The sequence below is a fragment of the Rhinolophus sinicus genome, linkage group LG01, assembly GCF_036562045.2.
Source record: "Rhinolophus sinicus isolate RSC01 linkage group LG01, ASM3656204v1, whole genome shotgun sequence".
In the NCBI taxonomy this organism is placed as follows: domain Eukaryota; kingdom Metazoa; phylum Chordata; class Mammalia; order Chiroptera; family Rhinolophidae; genus Rhinolophus; species Rhinolophus sinicus.
In genome coordinates this window covers 14,309,660-14,333,029 of record NC_133751.1, presented here as the reverse complement: position 1 = coordinate 14,333,029, position 23,370 = coordinate 14,309,660, and the positions used below count along the sequence as shown (strand labels likewise).

Sequence of the window (23,370 nt, the reverse complement as noted above, 5' to 3'; positions counted from 1 at the left end):
AATAAACCAATCCTACATGGATATCACCCAGACAGTCATGATGTGTGAAGTTTGTGTTGACATTTGAACAAAGTAGTATGTTATAAGCTACGTCTCCAATGCCAATGTTCTTCAATTAAGAACTTGCCAGAAAACCACAAGTGAAACCAGGTTATCTCAGAACCATCTGAGAAAGTAGGAAGTTCCTGATTGCTGCCTTTTGCACTTTGTGTTGTTTTGTTTTCTTTTGTTTGTTTTGGGGGGGCCTAGACACACATCATTGTGTCTCATGATGAATAATGAGACTCACTGCTTGGTCTGTAAGTTATAAAACACATCAGAATACAAATTACATGGTGAGAAGAACCATTATTTTAAGTGAGATATGTGTCATTTGGTGAGATGAATCAACTATTGAAGAAAAAAAAAATTGGATGAACAATTTATATTTTGAATCTTGGGATACTACTCATTGATATATCTCTAAGAGTTATCCATCCAAACACTTTATTTGTTGCTGCTAATGTGTTTCCTGGTCTTTTCCCATCAATTTTTTATCTTCTTTCATGAGTTTCTGATTTTCAAAAATTTTACCATTAACCTAGTCACTATCATTTCTACGCATATAAACAAGCCTGAGGTTTTCTTTGACAGTATTTCAAGTCTAGTTTAAAGGAAATTCATAAGGGACATAATAGCTAGTGAGGAATGCACAAGGCCCTTCCATAACATGGAAGCCCCCAGGTTTCACTGCGGTAAGAGAAAACACCCCCTAACAAGTGACAGCCTTCCAATAGGGGTTAAGAGTTCCTTCTTGTTCCCCATTCTTCTTTTCTGCCTTCTACCTATACTTTCAAACTAAAATAATGAGCAAGAATAGCAGAGATTGAAACTTGGCTAACAAAATAAAAAATAAAAAATCAGCACTAAAAAGAGTCTTTTATGGAGCCTCCATTAAAACCAAGTGAGTGAGCACAACCTGAGTAGTTCTACTTAGAAATTAATAGACAGATATGCTTCTGTATCTTGGTAACAGATGTCTCCAGTTAAATTGACGTGACATGAATTGTACTTTCAGTTACTTCAATGATGGAGTCTCCATCTTTTAAAGATCATTCTACGCTGGCACCTTCATACTAACTTGGCATTGCTCCTCTAAATGTCCTTGGCTCAGAAATGTTTTACAATAAACTTCTAAGCCAACGCAGGCAGAATCTTGGCTTTTATGGGACCAGCCTCTGCCCACTTCAGGATATGTGTTATAATAAGCAGACACACTGTTTTTTCTTTATTAATAATTTAACATACCTTTTCATGTTAACTAAACTTCAACTTAATTCAACTGTTTTGTGGAATAAACGCCAGTTTGTTTCAACATTTAAAAAAATATATATGTCAGAGAAGTGGTCTTGACTTTGAAAGCATAAGGAAAGAAAGAAAGAAGAAACAAGAGGGGAAAAAAACTGAGTAAAAATGACTAAAATTAAGGCATTGAAACTAAGTACTGTAGCTTTTTAGTAACTCTTTGCCTATAATTTTGGGAGGAAAATCTCCGTCTTCCAGTAGCATATATTATTAAACAATAATTTTATTTGGGATATTCTTTGAGATTTTTCCTTAGTCATGGTAGCACAGGAAAACGTTAAATACTAAATGACTAAATTTCATTTCATTGTCACTTTTTAATTTCCATATACCTGCTTAATTTCATTTTACCATTTATACCAACAAGAAAATTCTCTTTCTTTACAGAACTCCTGAGTATTTTTACATCTTTATATCAATTTCTCTACTTATGCTGAGTCTTATCTCCAAAGATGCTGATAATTGCTCTTGAATTCATTAAGAACCATAATACTTGGAATATATTTGAATGTATATTAAATACATTTACTAATGGGGAGAATGCTAAGGAAATGGTAAATATTTTCCTATTATAGATTGAAATTAAAAGGCAACTTCTATTTAATACTATTTATGGAATTTTATTTCTTCACAGGAAACTAGAATGTGGAGGGCATTCTGACTACATTTATAAACTTGGTGTCCAAGGTTAATATTATTTCTTCAGCAAGTTAATCAGGCTTGTCTTCCTTGAAATTAGAAAGTGCCTACAATTCTATGAATTTATGGTAAGTAGTAAACACTTTTTCAACTCACTGCTATGGGATAAAATGCAAGGAATAAATTAATAAAGAAATAGAACTCCCCGTGTCCATTGGGGAATATCTATTATACTATTACAAAAATGTGTGACTTGAAATATAAGGAAAATTCAAATGCACACAATAGAAAAGTATTTAACACTTGAAAATAAGGCAAAGATTGGGTAACATAGCCTTGCAAAGTCATACTGGGGCATTGTTTAAAAGAATTATTTAATTTTCTAGAGAACTATATCTCTAGAATTTGCAGTTTACCATTTAATCAGAGACCAGACACTGTGAAATTATATGTACACTTGGCAATTTCTGCCCAGAAGACAATACATTCCTAAAGATGGTATATTCTTGCCCTCAGGACATTAACCAACTCATGCCTCATAGCACTCTTATTCTAAGATTCTTCTTTCAAAATGCCTGTAAATACTCACTTTTTTATTCAGTTGTTTGCTGTGCTACTACTCTGCTAATAGACATTCTGCCCTGATAAATGTAAGCTACGTAACAGCAGAACAACCTATTATTGCTGTACATTTTCTTTTTTCCCTTGCAGTATTGAGATACAATTGACAAGTACAAATGGTACGTATTTAAAGTCTACAATGTGATGTTTTGACATACATTGTGAAATGATTATCAAAGCTAATTAATAAAACCATCACCACACATAGTTACTTTGTGTGTGTGTGATGAGAATACTTAACATCTACTCTCTTAGCAAATTTCAAGCATAATCAAAAATACAAAAGATAACAACTGGTGGCAAGGATGAGGAGGAAAGGGAACCCTTGTACATGACTGATAGGAATGTAAACTGGTACCGCTGTTATGGTAAACAGTATGGAGGTTCTTCGAAAAAATTATTTATTTTCTTGTTTTGGGAATAGAATACATACATAGCTCTTGTACTGACTTATTTCTCATTGTTCTCTTAGAATAAATAGATCGGGGTATTAGCTAAGGGATACTCTGGGGAGGGTGGTGTAGTGTAGCAATTTGTATCCCCTTTTCTCTGGGATTCTGCTAAGGAATACTGTCTCACTAACTGTCCTCCTATGAACACTGGGCCAGAGCCTGCCATTAGCATACACCTTTCCAAAGGTAGCGGTGTGACTCAGATTTAGTTTCCTGGGACTACAGGATCTGGGCATTATCACCTGCAGGTTAATGTTTTTCCTCCTCCTTTTTCTCCTCTTCATCTCTGTGAGTTTCCTTCTGCTTGGAGCCGAGTGACTGTGAAATGAAAAAAGAACATCAGCCTAGATTCTCGTCAACTTTGAATTCTTTCCATTTTACAGCTAGACCACACTAAGTTACTCTATAGTGTATTTGTTTTTTTCATCATGTTCAAACCATTTCATAAGACCTTATACTAAGAAAAATATTTTTGAGATACATTCCCTAGGATAGTGACAGTGATATTTGGCAAAATTATCATTCTGAGCATAGATTGACTATGACTGTGAAAGGACTCAGATCTCACCTTAGTTTAATTAAGATAACACAGTATTTGGCAAGTTTGCTCCACAGTTTATGTTTTGGGACTATAATTCTTTCTCTGAAGATGTGTATCTTCTTTCTCTATTTTTTCTTGTTTTGGATTTGCTCCTGTTAAGTTTTAATAGAAAAATGAGATGTCAAATGTTTGTTCTCAGTGTCTTACAGTGTTCATGTTTTCAGATACTCAGCTTAAGATTGAATAATTATTTTAAATATGTATGACTTCTCTATTCGTTGGAATATATGACAACCAAATATAAATGCTCTGAACAATCGTAAGTTAGTAAGTAATTTGGTGATGTCCACCTCAGCTTCCTACCCTAACTACATAAAACTAAACTCAGTGACTATAGTTTTAAAAATAAGTGGCCTGAAAATGTTTGCTAGGTTAAGAAAGAAGATTTTGAAATCTTTGCAGTCTTCAATTTGTTCGAAAAAAAATGTTTAAGCTTTGGCAAAGAAAGCATGTATTTTGCTCAGTAATATTTCCTCCTAATTTTAAAATTACCTTACATCTACTCTATGCATTTCTTATTTATGTGTATAGCATTAAAACAAAACTTACTTTAGGGTTATTATGTGGAAACCCTTTACATTTATGTGCGTGTGTGATTTTCTTTCTCTAGAAAAATAGTTAAGGAAGAGAAGATAAAAAATGAAATCAGGTAATCTTCCATAAATTATTGTATTAATAAGTATCATAAATGTTTCAGATTAAACACTACAAAGGAGAGAGTGGGGCTCCAGTCATCCAGTTCAGGAATATTTGAAGAACACATTTTTCCTTGAAAGTTATATATTATGTGGATATTTGAAGATGGCTGAAGCTTTCATGAAAGTGATAAAAAATGCACAAAACAATCAAGTTGTAAAAGGAAGTGCAAAAAAAATGAGTAGAGATTGGCAAAACAGATATGAACATGTGTCTTATTCATATACTTTAAGGTATCTAAACACATTATTATTTCTTTTATCACAAATTGTAAACACCTCAAGTAACATTTTTCACATGGGGAAATAACCCACATCTGCGTGCATTTAAGGTGCATAATGAATTCATTCAAAAATCAGATTTCCAGCTCATGCTCTATACCTGTTGAATCAAAGTCTCTGATTTAATACACTTGGAAATCTGCACTTTAATAAAACAAAAATTTCAGGTGACTTCTATCTACCTGTGGTTTTAAAACCACAAATCTAAATTGTAGGGCACAATCACTTTAGGAATCTTCATTCAATATCCTGGGTAATCTCCATAAATTCTAAGTAAATGCTTAAAGGTGGACATTAAGATCTCAGCAATTTAAAAGATGTTTCCTAAATGAAGCTAGTTTTCTTATGAGATGGGCGGTGTACTTGAGTCTACATATCAGGAAAATGAGGACCCACACTTTCCTTAACTTTGTGAGGAAGGCAACTCTCCCACTTCCTTAATCCGTATTCTTTTTAATAGCGAATGAGCTTTGATCTTCTTGTTAATAATACAGTTAATAAGTCGACCAATGAATCTAAAATTCTTGTTAAGGAATTATGATTATCTTAGCAACATAGAGTTGGTACAAAAGGAGAGGAGTTATGTAAGACATGAAACTTGACCCAAGGTTAATAAACAGGTTGAGAAAACAACAGAAGATTTGGAAGATTATCACAGAGTAGAAGATATTTGCATGGTATTCATTTGAAATGTGAAGGAAGAAGAAGGGTTTGTAGTAAAGGAATGTTTCCGGAAGTCACTGGGCTAAGATGGAGACCTAAAGGTTGGGTAATACAGTTTATACATTATAGAAACCACCAAAATTAATCACTATACCAAAATTTAAGGGAAAATGTCAAATGTAAAATTGCACTAGTCTCATCATAATCTATTTAGTTGTCATCTAACTGTAAAACATGGAATTTTATAGAATGCTATACTTCAATAGCACTTCATTAAAATTTTATGTTCAGTAAATCCAACTTTCTCATTGTTATAAAAGTTGCCCACCATACTGAGAAAATAAGAAACTGGCTTCTAGGTGATGCTTGGTCTTGATCTCATTTATTTTTAAAACCTGACCTTTAGAGAATAAGTTTTACTGTCATATGATGACATTATTTGAAGAGTGAGCATTCAATTTGAATTTGATTGCAATCGTTTTTTTTGTTAGAAGACAATGAATTTCAGAATATTGCTGAATTTTTAAGGTAATTTAAATTTGAGAGGTTTACTATGTAAAATAAGTATGATAGTTTAATACCTACATGATTTGTCAATTGGAGGTTAATTCAACTAATAGATGTAATTTACTTACAGCAGAGCTTGGCACAAAACAAGTACACAATGCAAATTGCTAATATTACAGTATTTTACTTTGCATGATGGGATAGCAAATAGTTATTGCATGCTTAACCTTAAACAAGGAATATTAATGGTAATAGATTAGGAAATTTATTATTGGAGAAGCCTAACAGGAATAAGAAGTCTCAACCTAATTGTTTTTTAACTGAATTTAAGGAACATGAATGTATATATATTTTAAAATACGTAATTACATAGTCCAGGAGGGAATGGTATTACAACAATACCTAGAACATGAGTAAAAAGTAATGATTGAATACATTCTAAAAATTAACACAGATTTTAAAATTGAGCTGCTGTTACTGAACTTATTAAATTGTTGCTTAATTACCGAAAAAAAAAGGCAAACAAATAACTAAAAATATATAGTGTCAACAACAAACACGTAGGCTGCTCACCTACTCTTTTAACCATTCTTCATACTTAACATTTGTTATTTGATAAAATGAGATAAATTGTTGAAATACATAAATCACTGTCTGGCATCTGTTAGATACTCAGGAATGCTTGACAGGATCCCTTGCTGTTGATTGGTTAAGATGTGGGATTAAAACCTGTAGTGTTTTGGTACCATTAGGCTACTGTGTATGTTCCTGTACTAGAAAACAGAGAAACCCCTTAGGTGATAGTTCTAACATATCAAAGTTAAATTCTATCTATTGTATAGGTGGATTATGGGAGACATGGCAGAACTTAATAGTTAAAGAATGAGTATTCAGGAGCCAAACCATCTGTGTTTATCAGGCTGTATTATTTACTGGCTCTGACAGGTTAGACCATTTATTTACCTTTCTGAGCTTTCACTTGTGAGTGTCAGAAGAGTTACTATATAAAATATCAATTATAGTTCCTGGGCTTACTAATTATTAGTGTTTGCTATCATTTAATTATTATTATTATCATTATTAATTACTCCACACATCCTTTGGTGACAAAGCAAATTGGAAAGACTAATACTCTACTTCTTAAGAAAAAGAAATTTTATAGCTAAGGAGCACTAACTCTGATACTTGCATACTCGAAAGATTTTGTTTTATCTATCTTTGCCTATATTTCCTTTATTATTTAATCCTTTTTTTTCCCCCTGTACTCAGGGATTTTGGTGCTGGATGGTGGCTTTACTGGAGTGGTCAAGGTCTATACCACAGGTAGTGGACTTACCCAGATGGCTTTTCCTGCTTTTTGGGTTTTTTTTTTCCCTCTTTTAAATAAATCAGATTCATGGCTGAGGTTGATATAAGGGCTTCTGTCCATTGGCAAACGGCATTGTAGCCACAGGCCTCTTATTAAAGCTTGAGTGAAAATTTTGATCACCAGTGTTTGTGGCCAAATTTTGTTCATGCCTGCCCACTAGGTTTGTTTGGAGACCAGAAAATTATGGACTGTATGATTTGAATTAGGATAAGATATTAAACCTTAGGAGCCATTCTGTAGCAAAGACTGTGCTGTAAAAGAGTATTGGAAAGCATTCCTTGACCAAGTCACTGAAATTAGCTTAGTCATGAGAATTCCAAGTGAGTTTTCTGACCTTGACATATAAACACAGTGCCAAAATACATCATCAGGAAGGAGACTGAGGATAGATGCTGATCTTTATTTTAATAAGAGGGTTTTAGTGCCTACTTAGTCGTATAACTCTACCCCATCATTTCAAATCTTTAAACATTCTAGATGCTTGTCTCAGAAAATGGAAAATATTCCCTCGATATTATCATCAGAAACATGTTGTGTCACATCAATTCTCCTAGTTCACATATTTAATTCCTTTTCTTTTCTTTCTTTCTGTTTGCTTTTTAAAACATCTTCTTTCATTGGTTATAGCTATTAAAAGCCCTTCATTGTGCTGGGTGCCCAGAGTTCCCTTTTGGTATAATTTTTATGGGAATGTGCGTCTGCTGACTATATCCTACCATTCTGCACCTCCACACTGGTGCCATGGCTCTTCCTGTGTTAATCCACCTTGCTGACTTTTGTTGTTGTTTTGTTATCATCTAGCAAAGTAACTACATTCACTTTGAAAATTAATTGCAAACTCAAAATACTTTACTACACAAAACACATAGAATGTCCTCTTATGCAGTTTCATGTGTAAAAAAAGAGAGATAAGATCATCAGTTAACCCAATTGTTAGTGTTTCATCTGTAGCCATGGGCAGGGCGTCAAGACAGTTGTGTGCTCTGGCATAGAAGTAGGAGTGGAGGGGCTGAGGAAGGGCCCAGGGTCCTTTTTCAGCCTCTGTGCCCTTCACTTGCATCCTAGGAAAACTGTCACCCTCTTCCTTAAAAGTAATTTTGTATTCAGGCATTAAGAAAATTTTTACTCACACTATGAGACTAAATACCTATCAACTATTATATTCTCTTATTAGGCATATAGTACAAAGAACTTCTGACTTTTTTTTCCGAGGTAGTGGGGGTATTCATTTATTTATTTATGGTTTCATTAAGCTTGTGTGTCAGATTTTAGCACGATCTAGATGAACATCTTCCTTTCTATTTAAGCCTTGCTACTGTGACTTTTCTCTTTTTAAGCCTCACCTACAAAAAATAGTCATGTGTAACTTCTTGCTGGATGACTTGGCAGAGGATGGCCTATTATTGCATGGCTCTGTGCTTGGAGCCAGATGACCAACGCCCATTCCCAAATTGTGTCTCAACCTGGAACAATGTGGCTTTAGCAATATCTACATTATCTGTCCTTTGTATGAAAAAAAAATTACATGTATGTTCAAGACCATGGCCTCGCAGAATTTGAGTGAGCCATGCACGCAACTTGTCAGCAGACATATGAAAGGTTCTCCCAGGTCAATCCTAGTTATTACTGTTCCTTATTTATGATTGAGCTTTCAATAACTATTTTCCCCTTTTTTCTCCTGCCTGGATCTAAATTGATAACATTTGCTAAACCAGAAGAAAGAGCTTTCATTGATTTATGCCTGCTTAAGTGCACCTTATTACACACTGAGTCCACCACCTCTGTCTTTCTTTTCACCTTTATTTTTATTGAGATATAATTCACATACCTTGAAGGTTACACTTTGAAAGTGTATAATTCAGTATCTTTGGTATATTCACAAGGATGTACAGTCATCACTGCTTTTGAACTCCAGGGAATTTCCATCACCCCAAAAAGGAACCCAGTAGTCACTAGCAGTCACTTACCATTCACCTTTCCCTTAGCCCCTCAAAACTACTAATCTACTTTCTGCAGATTTGTCTCTTTTGGATTTCATATAATTGGATGATGCAGTATGTGGCCGCTGTGCCTGGCTTCTTTCACATGGCATAATATTTTCATGGCTCATGTCATAGCATGTATTAGTACTTATTCCTTTTTATTACCAAACAATGTTCCATTGTATGGATATTTATATACTATTTTATATATTTTATTTATATGTTCATCAGTTGATGACCGTTGAGTTTTCACGTGTTGGCAATTGTGAATACTACTGTAAACATTAATGTACAAACATTTGTGTGAACAAATAGAACAAATGTGAATTCTCTTCAGTATATACATAGGAGTGGATTTGCTAGGCCATATAGTAACTCTATGTTTAATTTTATTTGGAACTTTCAAGCCATTTTGTTAAAGCAGCTTCATCATTGTATGTTCTCACTGGCATTCTTTTTTTAGGAGTATGAAATTCCCTAAATAAATTTCCATTTTATCTAAGTTGTCATAAAAATGCTTGCAGTACTCTCTTCTAGTTTTTATTTCTGTGATTTCAATAGTGATGTTCCCCTTTTCATTCTATTTTTAGTAATTTGGATCTTTTCTCTTTCTATCTTGGCCATATTAGCTAAAGGATTGTCAATTTTGTTCATTTTCTCAAAGAACCATCTTTCAGATGGGTGAATTTTGGCTATGGTTTTTCTATTCTCTATTTTATTTAGTTTCACTCTAATATTTATTATTTTCTTCCTTCCCTTTGCTTTGGGTTTAATTTGTTCTTATTTTCCTAGTACATTAAGATAGAAAAGCAGGTTACTGATTTGAGAGTTTCTTCTTTTTGATATATTTACAAATATAAATGTTCCTCTAACCCTATTTTCACTACCTCCCACAAATTTTATCATGTTATACTTTTATTTACATTTAATTAAAATATTTTCTAATTTCCTTTGGGATCTATTGTTTGACCCATTGCTTCTTTAGTAGTGTGTTACTTAATTTACACATATTTAAAATTTCCCAAATTTTCTTCTATTTTTAATGTATTTCCTTCCATTGTGGTTGAAGAACATACTTTGCATGATTTCAATCTTTTTACATTTATTGAGTGATGACCTAATATACGATCATATTTGAGAATGTTCCAGGTGCGCCTGAAAAGAATATGTATTCTACAGGTTTTAGAGGGTATTTTCTACATATACGTAATAGTTCTAGTTGCTTTATAAAGTTGTTCATGTTTTCTATTTGCTTATTGATATTTGGTCTAGGTTTTCTCTCCATTACTTAAAGTGAGATAGCCAAGTATCTATTATTGCTGAATTATCTATTTCTTCCTTCAAGTCTGAAAATTTTTGCTTACTGTGTTTTGAGACTCTTTTAGAAGGTCCAGATATATTTATTGTTGTAGCTATTGATGGATTAATACTTTTCTTATTGTAAAATAACCTGATTTGTCTCTAATAATAATTTATGTGTTGAAGTTTATTTTGTCTATTATTAGTATAGCCACTCTAGCTATCTTTTGGTTATTGTTTAAATGGTATATCTTTTTCAGACATTTACATTTACACTAGTTGTTTCTTTGAATCTAAAGTATGTCTGTTGTATAATTATATAGTTAGATCAGGTGTTTGTTTTTTTTTAAATACATTCTACAAATCTCTGCTTTTAATTGGAGTTTTTAAAAACCCATTTACATTACTTGTAATTACCGATAATGCAGGATTTATGTCTGCCATTTTGTTAGTTTTTTTTTTTTATGTTTTATGCTTTTTTTCATTTCTCTATGACTGTCTTTTCTTGTGTTAAATACATGTATTTTCGTGTACCATTCTAATCCACTTGTTATTTTTTTACTATGTTTTTTAGTTATTTTCTTAATATTTCTTCTAGAGGTTATAATTAGCATCTTAATTTATATCAATTTAGTTAGAATGCTACCAATTGAATTTAATAGTATGCAAAAATTTTCCTTTTATATAGCACTATTCCCTCCTCCCTATTCTGGGTTTCATTGCCATACAAATTATATCTTTATTCATTGAATGTCCATCAATACATAGTTACAATTGTTGCTTTATGCAGTTGTTTATTTAATCTTTTGGAGAAAAGTTACAAACAAAAAATACATTTATACTGCATTTATCTTTTCCTACATCCTTACTTATACCATTGTTCTCTATGTCTTCATATGGATTCCAGATAGTGTTTGATGCAATTATATTTCAGGGTGAAATACTCCCTTTATTATTTATTGTGGGATAGGTTTGCTGGATAGTTATTTTATCCATTTTTGCTTGTCTGAGAATATTTTAATTTCTTTTTTATTTTCAAACATAGTCTGTTGTTTTCAGCATTCAGGTTTGTCATATTCTTTGAGAATTTTGAATATGTTATCCTTCTGGCCTTCTGGCCTCAACACTCTCTAAGGAGAAATCAGTGAACAATCATATTCAATCTCTCTTATACATAATGCACTATTTCTCTTTCATTGATATCAAGAGTCTCTCTTTGTCTTTGGATTCTGAGAGCTTAATTTTGATATATCTACATGTAGATCTCTTTGGATTTATCATACATGGAGTTTCCTTAGCTTCTTGGATATATAGATAATGTTTTCATCAATTTTGAATTTTCAACCATTACTTCTTCCCCCTTCTCTCTTCTCTTTTTGGGACTCACATTATGCGTAAGTTGGAATACTTGATGGTGTCCCAAGCATCTCTGTTCATTTCTCTTCATTCCTTTTTCTTCTGTTTCTTAGACTGAATAATTTCATTTGCCTATCTTTAATTTGGCTAATTCTTTCTCCTGCCTGCCCAAATCTGTTGTTAAGCTCTTTTAATGATTTTTTTTATTAAATTAATATCGTTTCTAATACTATAATTTTATTTGGTTCTTTTTCATAATTTCTATCTGTTCATTAATAATCTCTATTTGATGAGATATTATTCTCATATTTTCCTTTAGTCCTTTTAGGTGTGGTTTATTTTAGTTCTTTAAACATCTGTAGGCTGATTTAAAATCTTTGTCTAGTAAGCCAAAAGTCCAAGCTTCCTCATGGATAGTTTTTATTGATAGCTTTATTTTTTATTTAAAAGTGACAATGTTTTATTTCTTTGTATGCTTCATACATGTTTGTTGCATGCAAATAATAAAATGTGAAAACACTTTAAATAATGTGATTAGGCAGCTCTGGAAATCAAATATTTCCCCCTCTCTAGGGTTTGTTGGTTTGCAGTCTCTTGTTGCTGTAGATTGTTTATTTAGTTACTTTTCTGAACTAATTCTCTAAAGTCTTTATTTTTCATCTTGCTTGGACATTGAAGTCTCTACTCAGTTAGCTTCTTGGTCAGCGAATGATTGCACAAAGGTTTCCTTAAATGCCTGGACCCAAAAATTCTGCCAGTCTTTGCTTTGAGTGCATTTTGTGCACACTTCCAGCACCCAGCCAGGTATTGAAAACACTTACTGTTCACTTTCTACTTTCTCAGAGCCTCCAGGTCAGCCAGAAGTGAGAGCTTAGACCTTTTCATATCTTTCTTCAACATCGACAACTATGCTTGGAATCTGCACCACCATTTGCCTGTGTGTAGACTCTTAGATTCCCAGTAACACATCAGAAGTTTTCCAAACCCCTATGGACATTTCATTCTACAACTTTTTCTGTTAAGCTTATGGCTAGCCTATTATTTCTTCTAGTCGTTCACCACCTCAGGCTACCATGGAGTTAAAGAATTACCTCTAAATATTTTCAGCAACTCTCCTAGAGAAAAGGCTTAACTGGGCAAGCCCCAAGTTAGGTCACATAAGGTCACCTAACAGGGGGCTTCCAGGTAGCCCCCTACCAGGTCAAATAATGACAGTTTTTTGAGAATAAGACGGTGGCTGCCAGGCTGCTAGAGTTCAGTGACTGAGGGCTATTTGTTTGTAAGTCTACCATGGCACTATAGAGGTGAATGAGAGTAGAACAAGTTAAAATACCACAAAATTGAGCCTTTTAAAAAATAAACACTGTCTGGATTTCTGAAAGGATTTTGTTAATTTCTAGAGGTTTTTTGTTTTTGTTTTTGTTTTTTTTTAAGTTTCTGAATATTTTTGCCAGTTTTTTTCATTGCTCTTATGGAGGAAAAAAAATACTAAATGCTCAGATACCCTCACTCCACCATTTTTGCTAGCATCATTAGTTTATCTTCCATATTACAGTAGAATTTTATATCACTAGAGAGGAATATATTTTCATTAGCACTTGCTAATAATTACTAATTACAGCATGAAAATAAGATTAACTTTACATATGTGATTTAAATCCAATCTATCATCAAGATTCAGTCTTAAACTTGGAAAGTTGGGAAATGTTCTTCAATATCCATAAGGCCATAGTATTTCCTAACTAACACAATTTAGCTGTAAACAATTGGATATAGTTCTGATCCTTATTTCTTTCCTTCAACACATATCTTTCCTCGAAACTCTCTGATACTTTAGTGTTATCTGACTCCTGTGATTCTCTTATTATTGAAGTCTAGTTCCCATGAAATTATCTACAAGAACCTTTAGATGTTAACCTTTTATATGTGAGGTATAGTGGTCATATATTATTCTGGGGGAATGAAATAGGATTCCTTTCTCTCAAACCTACAGGTTTTGGAAGACATTTAAGTGATGCTGTTTGCTTTGGCTATATCACACCATATGGGCTTCAAGTCTTTTCAAGGGTATGATTTCTGAAATTGCATATTCTAAACCTAGAAAGTAGACTGGATTCTGTATATATATTTTTTATTTGATAAGCCTATTTTAGTAATTTCTTTTTCCCTTTCAGATACTGTGAAGAGTTTAAAGCAAGATTTTCATGGAAAACTTATCCACGTTTAATTCCTGGTGTACTTTGGATAAAAGGGAAGTCATCTCTATAGATGAATGTCTGTTCCATTATTTTTCAATAAACATCAAACTTCATATTGTACCATTTTTAAATGGGGGTCATCCTGAGGAACTGTTATATAAGAACAATTGTGATGCTGATTCCCCTCTCCCTCTTAATCAAACAGTATGATAGAATTTTATAATTTCCTCATAGCATTTAAATAATGACTCATTATGCTATGACTGTTTTAAAATATAAATCCTCTGCCACTATAACCACTATGCCATTATGCCATCATCAGCATTACCACGATGACTAAAATAATTAGAAAAAGAAAAATCATTCATTTTTTGTCAATAGTAGCTGCTTAAATGGACATTTTTGATTTGATAAGCATTAGATTATAAGCCCCATGTAGGCAATGACTACATCTGTTTTTTTCAGTATCAGATCCACAGCTCTAAGCACAATTCCCCATACATAATAGCATATGGTGAATATAGTGCTATATAGCATATGGTGCTAATAGCATATGGTGAATTATTCCCTTACTCAGTCTCTATTTTGTTAACTCAAACATAATTTTCCTCTGTGCACAGAACATTCTCCTGCATCTGTATTTTTACCCATAATAATACAGTATATGTATAAGATTGTGCAATTTACAAAAACATTTCAACCCTAAATTTTCTCACCTGAGACTCTGAACTGAGCCATGCTTTATCATCACAATCTTACTAATGATCACAATTAGACTTGGAAAACTTTAGTGGAATTTATCCAAGAGTCACAAGGTAAGAAAATATGAAAAAGATTCAAACTCAGGGATCATAACTTCTGCGTCTTTGCCTATTTCAGTATATACATAAATTTTAAGTAGCGTTTTTAAAAATTTACAACGCATCTTCCTGTTAATTACCTTAGATGGCCTCTACTTCTGTTCCTTTCCCAACTTTAGAGACAGACAGAATTTTGGTTATTTAATGTTCCTAGTAAATCACTTCAAAATTTGGTAACATGAAAAATTGTTTATTTCAGTGTGCATGAAATGATCTCAGCTGAGAATTCCTTGCTTGAGGTACCTCCTAAATTGGCACTCAGATGGTGGGAGGAAATAGAGTCATCTGAAGGTTCAACTGACCTGGACATCTAAGGGAGCATCTTCATTTTCATGTCTGACATCTCAGACAGGATCTCTGAAGGAGCTAATGGAAGAGCTGTCTTTCTTTATGTAGCCTCTCCATATGGATAGTTTGTTTCCTCATGGCTTGGTGTCTCAGGCTAGTTGAATTTCTTAAATGGCATCTAGTTTCTCATAGATTACACCTTCCAAGAGAGCAAGGAAGAAGCATGTCACCTTCTATGTTCTACACAGTGCCAGCCCCATTTCATTGTGGGTAAAGACTGCACAAAAGCATGAATACTGTATCATAGGATACATTTGGGTCCCCCTTTAGAAATTAGTTATCGTAGGCAGCATGCTATAATGATGAGCACATACATCTACAGTCAGGTTGACCACTTTTTTTTTACAGATAGCCTAGGTTTGACCTACTTATTGGAGGACCTTGGAAAAGTTGCTTAGTTTTTCTTGGCTTTATTTTCTATACCATTTGAAAATAGAGCAATTGCCTCCTCACAAGATTGTGTCATTTTTGAATGAGATAACCAATATAAATGAACTTCACAAATCTCAAGTGTTATAGCATTTTTTAAGTTTGGTATGAGAAATTAGCTTCTCTTCTTTGAAAAGCAACACTTTCTTCCTGATAATTTCTCCATCCTCAGAGATAATAAGTTTTAAGTCAGATTGCATCATGTGCACCCATCCTTCACCTCCACAATCGTTTTACTCCACGACTACATGTACTCGAGAAACAGCTTAAATATTCAATTCACTTTCTAAAGCCACCCCCCTCTTCTCTGTATCAAGTATGTCTCAAGTCTAGTAAAAATAAGGGCCTACAACTTTGCCTGGACAACACTACATCATGGACTCACCACATTTACCTAAAATCATCTCAAAAATTATTCATTCAACTTCTTTTGGGATTAGTAGTTTTAAAAGTAGGTTAAATGTAAACGACTTGAATAGGAGATTTTACCTATTAAGCAGCTAATACAATCGTAGGAGTTGAATTTCTCCCATTTGTTTAATTATCATTACTGTTTACTCTTAATTTAGGAAAAATGAGGACCTGAGGGAATAGAAAATAGGACAGTGTCAGTTACATTTATTTGGAGAAACAGAGGCAAAACATTTGAGCAATGAAATGCATATATGGAGAGTTATATCTTAAAGGTTTCATTTCAATAGAATAATTTTTATTATAAAAGGAGCTTTTATATCCTGAACCAATCCTTAAGGCCACATTTAACCATTGATTTTCTTTCACTCATTACACTAAAAGAGTATTTGAGTGTTAGTCCTTCCTTTAAAACAAATACTGACAGGATTGATTCAGGATGGGGGAAGCATGGGGAAGAATGTGAGAGCATAATTTTCAGGAAAATGTTCTATAGTAGTAGGACGGTATATGGTTTGGCCTTCAGTAGGAGCACTGACAGACTAACCACTCTCAAAGCACAGGATGTAATTTCAGAGGCAGGTATGCCAATAGATACGGTGGCAGAAGCATCAGGAAATTCTCTTTTGATTGATTTCATTATCTCAGGGAAATAAAAAATCAAGCCATCCACTAAGAGACGAAAGGAAAGAAATTTTGAATGTTTAAGGAGAGGGAAAGTGTAAAACTCTGATATATGTGCCACGTAGGACCAAAACATCTTTTAAGGGATTAGTATAGATGATGGAAAAGAAAGGTTTTTGCTTTGTGCTACTCTGGAATTACATGCAACACTGGCCTGAAGCTGCCGGGAGCCATCTTTCCAAACAGGGGGAAAAGTGTGAAAAAAAAGCCAGCATTTAAAAAAGCAGCCCAAATATGTAATAAAATATGTTAAATTATCACGTAAACTGTTGAGGACACGGGAGCAGTCAGACTTGAACACAGAACTCCCCACCTGAGACTGTCCATTACATAGGAGTGAAAAATTCCTTTTTTTAAGTAAGTTTGTTTAAGGTGGGTTTTTTTGTGCGTTTTTTTTTTTTTTTTTTTTTTTTTTCGGGGTGGGGTGTAGGGGTTGTTTTATTTTATGTTGTCACTTGCGACCAAAAGAATATTTAATACATCGATAACTGAGGACTTTATATTAGGTTTTAAAGGATGATTTTTTTTAAAAAAATGACCAGAAAAGGTATATAAAAAAGATAGTCTAGCAACTTGGTTATCAGGATGGGTTTGGGAGTCTGAAAATTGTATTTGAATCCTGGCGGTTCCACTTAATACAATGCCTGATGTTGGGATTTCACTAATCTCTCTGAGCTTCACATCTTCATCTGTAAATTAAATATAATGGTGATAAGAGCTATCATGTATTAACTCCCAAATATTCTACCAATGTTTTATACATATTATCTTAATTAAATCTTCTCATTCTCCAGTGAAGCAGGTATATTATCTTGGCTTTACATATGAAGAGAGTGATATTTACTGAGGTTAATAATCAGCCTAATATTCCACAACCAGTAAAGTGGCATTGAAACTCTGGTTATATATATATTACCTCAAATCTAGAGTGACCATAAATCTCAGTTCACTTGAAACTATTCAGATCTGTGCTTGTACTTGCATCCCATCTGATTAGCACACTCTTTCACTTGTAAAATGTGTTAGCATGGACGATTAGCGATATGGTCACTGTTGCAGGTTGGGTTTCCCAAGAAGCAGCCCCTGAAATCAGAGATTAGCTTGCAGGAAATTTATTGAGAAATGCTCTCTGGATCTCTACCGGAGTGGGAAGGAAAGGAAGCAAGATTGGACAGAGAAAAGAACAGACGCCTCAGCCAACCCCACAGAGAGCTCCAAACTGGAATGGCCCTTTGGAGCTGTTACAGTTGGAGGAAGGGGGTATCTGAGCCATTACACTACAGTGTCATCCCATTCATTGCATGGGGTCTGGCCCCATAAAGGGAAGTGGTCTTGGACCAGATAACGTTCTTTCTTTAAGGGCAATTTCTTGAGAGAGTTAATAGTGAGAGGTTTTCAGTTGGCAGCATTCCCCCCAATTGGGGAAGTAAGTCCTTCAGAAGAACTGGATATCATGTCATACCACCCACCACAGCTTTAAACTTCTTTTATGCAAGAAGCACTGCTTCCAGACACCATTTTTTTCATATAATCGCTATGAGGATTAAAGAAAGTATACCTGTTTTAAGAGTACATGGTATATCTTAATATATACCTGCATGCATACATATACCCCCACACATACATGAGGTCTAACAATTAAGTTCGTGAACTTGTTGCATCGATGTTGCTAACTAAACTTTTTTGTTACCAGGGGGATTACTCATTATGAATTTGTACCAACTGGACAAACATTTAACCAAATTTACAATTTGGAAATGCTGAAAAGGCTATATGAACAAGCTAGACGACCTGAACTTTTCGCCAACAATTCATGACTCTTGCATCACGACAATGCATCAGTTCACATGGCACTACATGGCACTGTCTGTGAGGGACTTTTTAGCCAGTAAACAAATAACTGTATTGGAACACCCTCCATACTCACCTGATCTGGCCCCCAATGATTTCTTTCTTTACCCAAAGATAAAGGAAATATTGAAAGACATTTGGATGACATTCAGGATATCAAGGGTAATACGATGACAGCTCTGATGACCATTCCAGAAAAAGAGTTCCAAAATTGCTTTGAAGGGTGGACTAGGCACTGGTATGGATGCATAGCTTCCCAAGGGGAGTACTTCGAAGGTGACTGCAGTGATATTCAGCAATGAGGTAGCACTTTTTCTAGGATAAGTTCGCGAACTTAATTGTCGGACCTCATATATATGCATATATACACGTGTGTTCAATAAATTGTAGCAATTATTATTTTATTATATATTATATAGTACATATAATCATCAACTATATGTGATAAGATACATATTGTAGTAATATAAGTAATAGTATTATAAAGTTATCATTTTAAAACCAAGAGTCTGAAATAACAGAAAAATAGGTTTTACAAAAAATCTTAGGAATTTGTTTAACTTGAGGGATTGCCAAGTGAGACCCAACATGGTGTCCTGTCATATAAATTGTTACAAAAAGCTGAAAGCTAATGACAAACACATGAGTGGGAAAAAATCTAGGGTGTGGATGAGCTGGAGTGACAAATGGCTATTCAATGTGCTTTTGAAATTCACTGAATCTCAAACTCAAAAGCTTTTGACACCCTCAATTTATTTAAAGACAAAGAGAGAAAAATGGTTTCCCCCTAACCAGTAATCGCCTTGTTTAAGAATAAAGCCCTAAACTGGAGGAGACAGGAAGAAATTCTGTCCAGGAACCTCCTCGGACAGCTTCACTCCTACCATATCTGCATTCTCACTGTGATGTTTGCTAATTCTACTCCTAAACTTGTGTGGAGATAACCAGGGCCATACACTAAGCATATTAGTAGTTAAGGGTAGAGTTCTTATTTAGTGAATCTCACATGATTTTTAACTAAGGACATCCCATCCCTCCAGAACTTGGGACCTTTGGAGCATGCATATCCGGAGCTAGTTATTTGACATTCCCAAGCAAAAATTTGTAAAACTTACGTTAGTCAACTATATCAATTAGACAATTAACTACTTTCATAGAGTAACACTTTAGGCTGTGTTTTGCTAACTACATTTATGGAGTATCATCTTAGTCAATATGTCAACTGTTAGTTCTCCCTAGATCTAACCATGGTCAGCTACTTTGTCTCTCGTACTTTTCTTATGCTGACCAAGACCATCAGGTTAGTTTTTAGAACTTTGATAACTCTTAAAAGTTGGAAAGACTTAACTGAAGTTAATTCATATAAATAAGTTTGAGAGAAATTTAAAGTTCAATTAGCAAATGATTTAAATATTATTTCAATTTTTATTACTTTAATTCTTGCATTAGTTTTTTTTTTATTATTATAAAAGATTATTGATATGGTCAAAAAGCAAAGAGCCAGACATTTGGTTATCTTTACCACTACAATGTATCATTTTGAATAGTATTTTAAAAATGTATAACAAAAAATATTTAAACTATTACTAGAAGAGTAAATTAAGAGTCTATTTAAGGCATTTCAGATGAAAGCTAATTTCAAAATTTCCACAAAGGTAACGTCATTTATTCTAAGTGCAGTAAATCTGCTTTCTACGGATTATAGCTCGAATGTAACCTTTCTCCTTACAGAAGAATAATGTGCTCTTAAGGGAGACAAAACAAACGCAAAAAACTCATTCTTTCAAGGCTCATGGAAAATTATCTGGAGCTATACAGACTACATGGCAATAGTATTCCCCTGATCAGTGTACAAATCAGGGCATCTTCATACAAGTGTCATAAGAATCACAGCTTGGATTTATTTGGCCTGAGACAAGTACGAGAACAGCAAGTTAGAAATCCAGAATCATACAATTTACAGAGGAGTAATTAACAAAAAAGTTGTTTCACTAAAGAGTAAAAGGTTAACTATATCCCCACCCACCAATCTACTAACAAAAGAAAAAGAAAAACAAAACACTCACATAAAACATTTCTTCTTAGAAATTATATCCATCTCTTTCTGCAAACCTCTATTATATAAGATTTCCATATCACATGGAAGAGGTATTAGATGGCAAACATTGGCTGTCAGTCACAGTATTATTTTAACTCAATACTTCTAAGATTTCTTTAACTTTTTGTCGCAATCACAATTCTCCTATTTCCATAGTAGTGGTATTTCAGGGTACTCTTCATAGCCACGGGGGAGGTTATAACCAGATCTAATGGTAACCATCAACTTTCGTTCTTCACAGAAATTTGGTTAGCCCATATAGTCATTTCCACTGACAGAAAAAAAGACAAGACTCAAAACCTATTTAAATGTTTACTTTGTTTCTCCACTTGAAGTGAGAGAATGAAGGCTAAAACAATAGCAAAAACAGAGCAGCTTTCAAGAAACATTCCTAGGCAACAACTCAATTTGTCATGGTTTTCTTTTCCCAATGTAGGGGGAGTCCTTCTCCTAAACACAAGGTTACTAAAATAGGCTGTAACTATAATACAGAAACCAATTTAACCAGGTGAGCCTTTTTTTTTTTTATTCGCTTAGGTACAAATGAAATATGCAACAATCTCTAATTTGCAGAAACATTTTAGACCATTTTGAAGTTACAATGATTTTAGCACTAACCTACATTTTCGTTATAGAGTGGCCCTTAAATGAAAGAAAACTAGGTAGACACAATGAACCTGAAATATTTCCAAATACAGTATAGTTACCACCACACTCATGCAGAAATCATAATCCTGTATTTAGAGATAATTTTTAATATCTACAGCCACCAAGAATCACAGCTAGCACTGTATTTCAGTAGGAAAGATGGAGACAGAGGAGGATTGGCTAGTCTTCTTTTCTAGAAGCTACACATGTACTCCATGTGTTCCATTTTCAGAAGATCACATATGATTTCTCTGCCCAAAAGGAAAGATATGAAAAGTATACACAACCATGCCAAATGGGAAAAGCTAGGAATGGATTCCTGAGGCAGTTATCTGTAACAGGCCAATGCAGTAACAGCTGGTCAGGACATTGTGCACCCCCCCACACCACCCTTTTGGATAAGATAATAAACTGTAATGCAGGGGCTCAGCTCCTGCTCCCTGCACAAGAATGCACGATATGGTGAGACCAAAAAGAAACAACAACGAAGCCATAGATAGGGGAGTCATACCACTATATTCTCATGGTGGCTGGTCGAGACGCAAAAGCAAACATCCGCCAGCACCCCAACGAGGGGTCTTTCTGCACCCCAGTCTCACTGGCAGCCCGGGGAGACACAGGGAGCAGGGACAACAGGATCCGCAATCCACAATCGGCTTGCTAACCACACTTGCTAGCCACAATCTGTGCTTGCTAGTGTAGCCATGGCAGTTATATTAGTGGCTAATGGCAACTGGTTACGGCTGGTGGCCATCTGATCACATCTGATGGCCATCTACTGCCCAAGCCAGCACCTTTCCGCGTGAGGTTAACAGCCCGGAAACTGCTCTCTGGGACTCCATCCCTACATAAACTAAAGAAAGCAGTTTTGAATCTTCTCCTAATTACAAGGAAGTAGTATAATATGTTTACTGCTACTAAATTAAATGTTCCATAAAGTTTATTAGGGAGGGAAGGTAAAGAGGAAAATTGCATCAAATACTTCAAGATTTTGGAAATTGCTGTTAAGGCACGACACACCTTTTTTTTGGTTAAATGATTAAATATTTAAATCATTTGAAAGAAAAAGAGTTAACATGAAATACACAAACTTCATTCTTCTTTTCACACACAGCATTTTCATTTTTCAATTTCTACGATTCCAGTGTTTACATATTCCAGGATTCCTTTTACCTCATCAGAAAGCTATATGGATATCTATGATATTTATTAATAGATCTGAAAACAGAGAGCATACAACTGAAGAATATGAGTCTAATACCAGCCACACGCATTATCTTTCGCTTTCCAATATCCATGTCAGATGTAGCAGCTTTGTATAAAAGCACCATCCCTAAGGTAACCCTATTAAGCAGAAGAAAAATGTGTGTTTTCAGCTAAACCTGGGCTCGGCTGCTTCCATGGATATAATTCAAATGTCCTATGTGGGGATTCTTATGAGCATATGGTGGCCCCTCATACGATTCCACATTTGACCAGATATCATAGCAAGCACAAAACACAAAGCTGCAAAAGCCCATCCAGTTTTCTTAAAGGGAAATTCTACGTCTCTTCTGAGAGATACACAAGTCCACCAATAACAGCCGGAAGTAATCCCAACATAAAGGACCAGCATAATTTGGGGGTCTGATTACTCTAATATTGACTTCAGTCTGTCAGCAATCCACCGGGCAACGTGATCAGCTGAAAAACTACTCACCTGTAACTCATATGTATCACCCCTGTTTGGATGTCCCTTTGGCAGGAAAGTTAATGAAAGTTGCAGCTGAACATGTTCAGCATCTGAAATACATCAGAGCCTTCATCAAAATCCACCATAGCAAAAAACATCTTTGGGTAAATGCACTGGAGTATCGCCAGGAGTTTGCCAGGATGCGGAATCCGTCAGCTTGCTTGCACACAACACATTGTCTATGAAGTTGGAGAGCCAGGAACATGACAATAACGGAGAAGTTTCAGGCGCGGGGGTGGGGGATTGGGGGTTGATGGTTTAACAAAGCGATGGAACTTGTATTAATTCATTCTAATTACAG

At 34.5% G+C, this 23,370-nt stretch overlaps 1 pseudogene; it reads right to left on the bottom strand.

The window, feature by feature from the left end:
• Positions 1–22,506: 22,506 nt before the first annotated feature.
• Positions 22,507–23,155, bottom strand: LOC109446487 (dolichyl-diphosphooligosaccharide--protein glycosyltransferase subunit MAGT1; annotated as a pseudogene).
• Between the last annotated feature and the right edge of the window lie 215 nt (positions 23,156–23,370).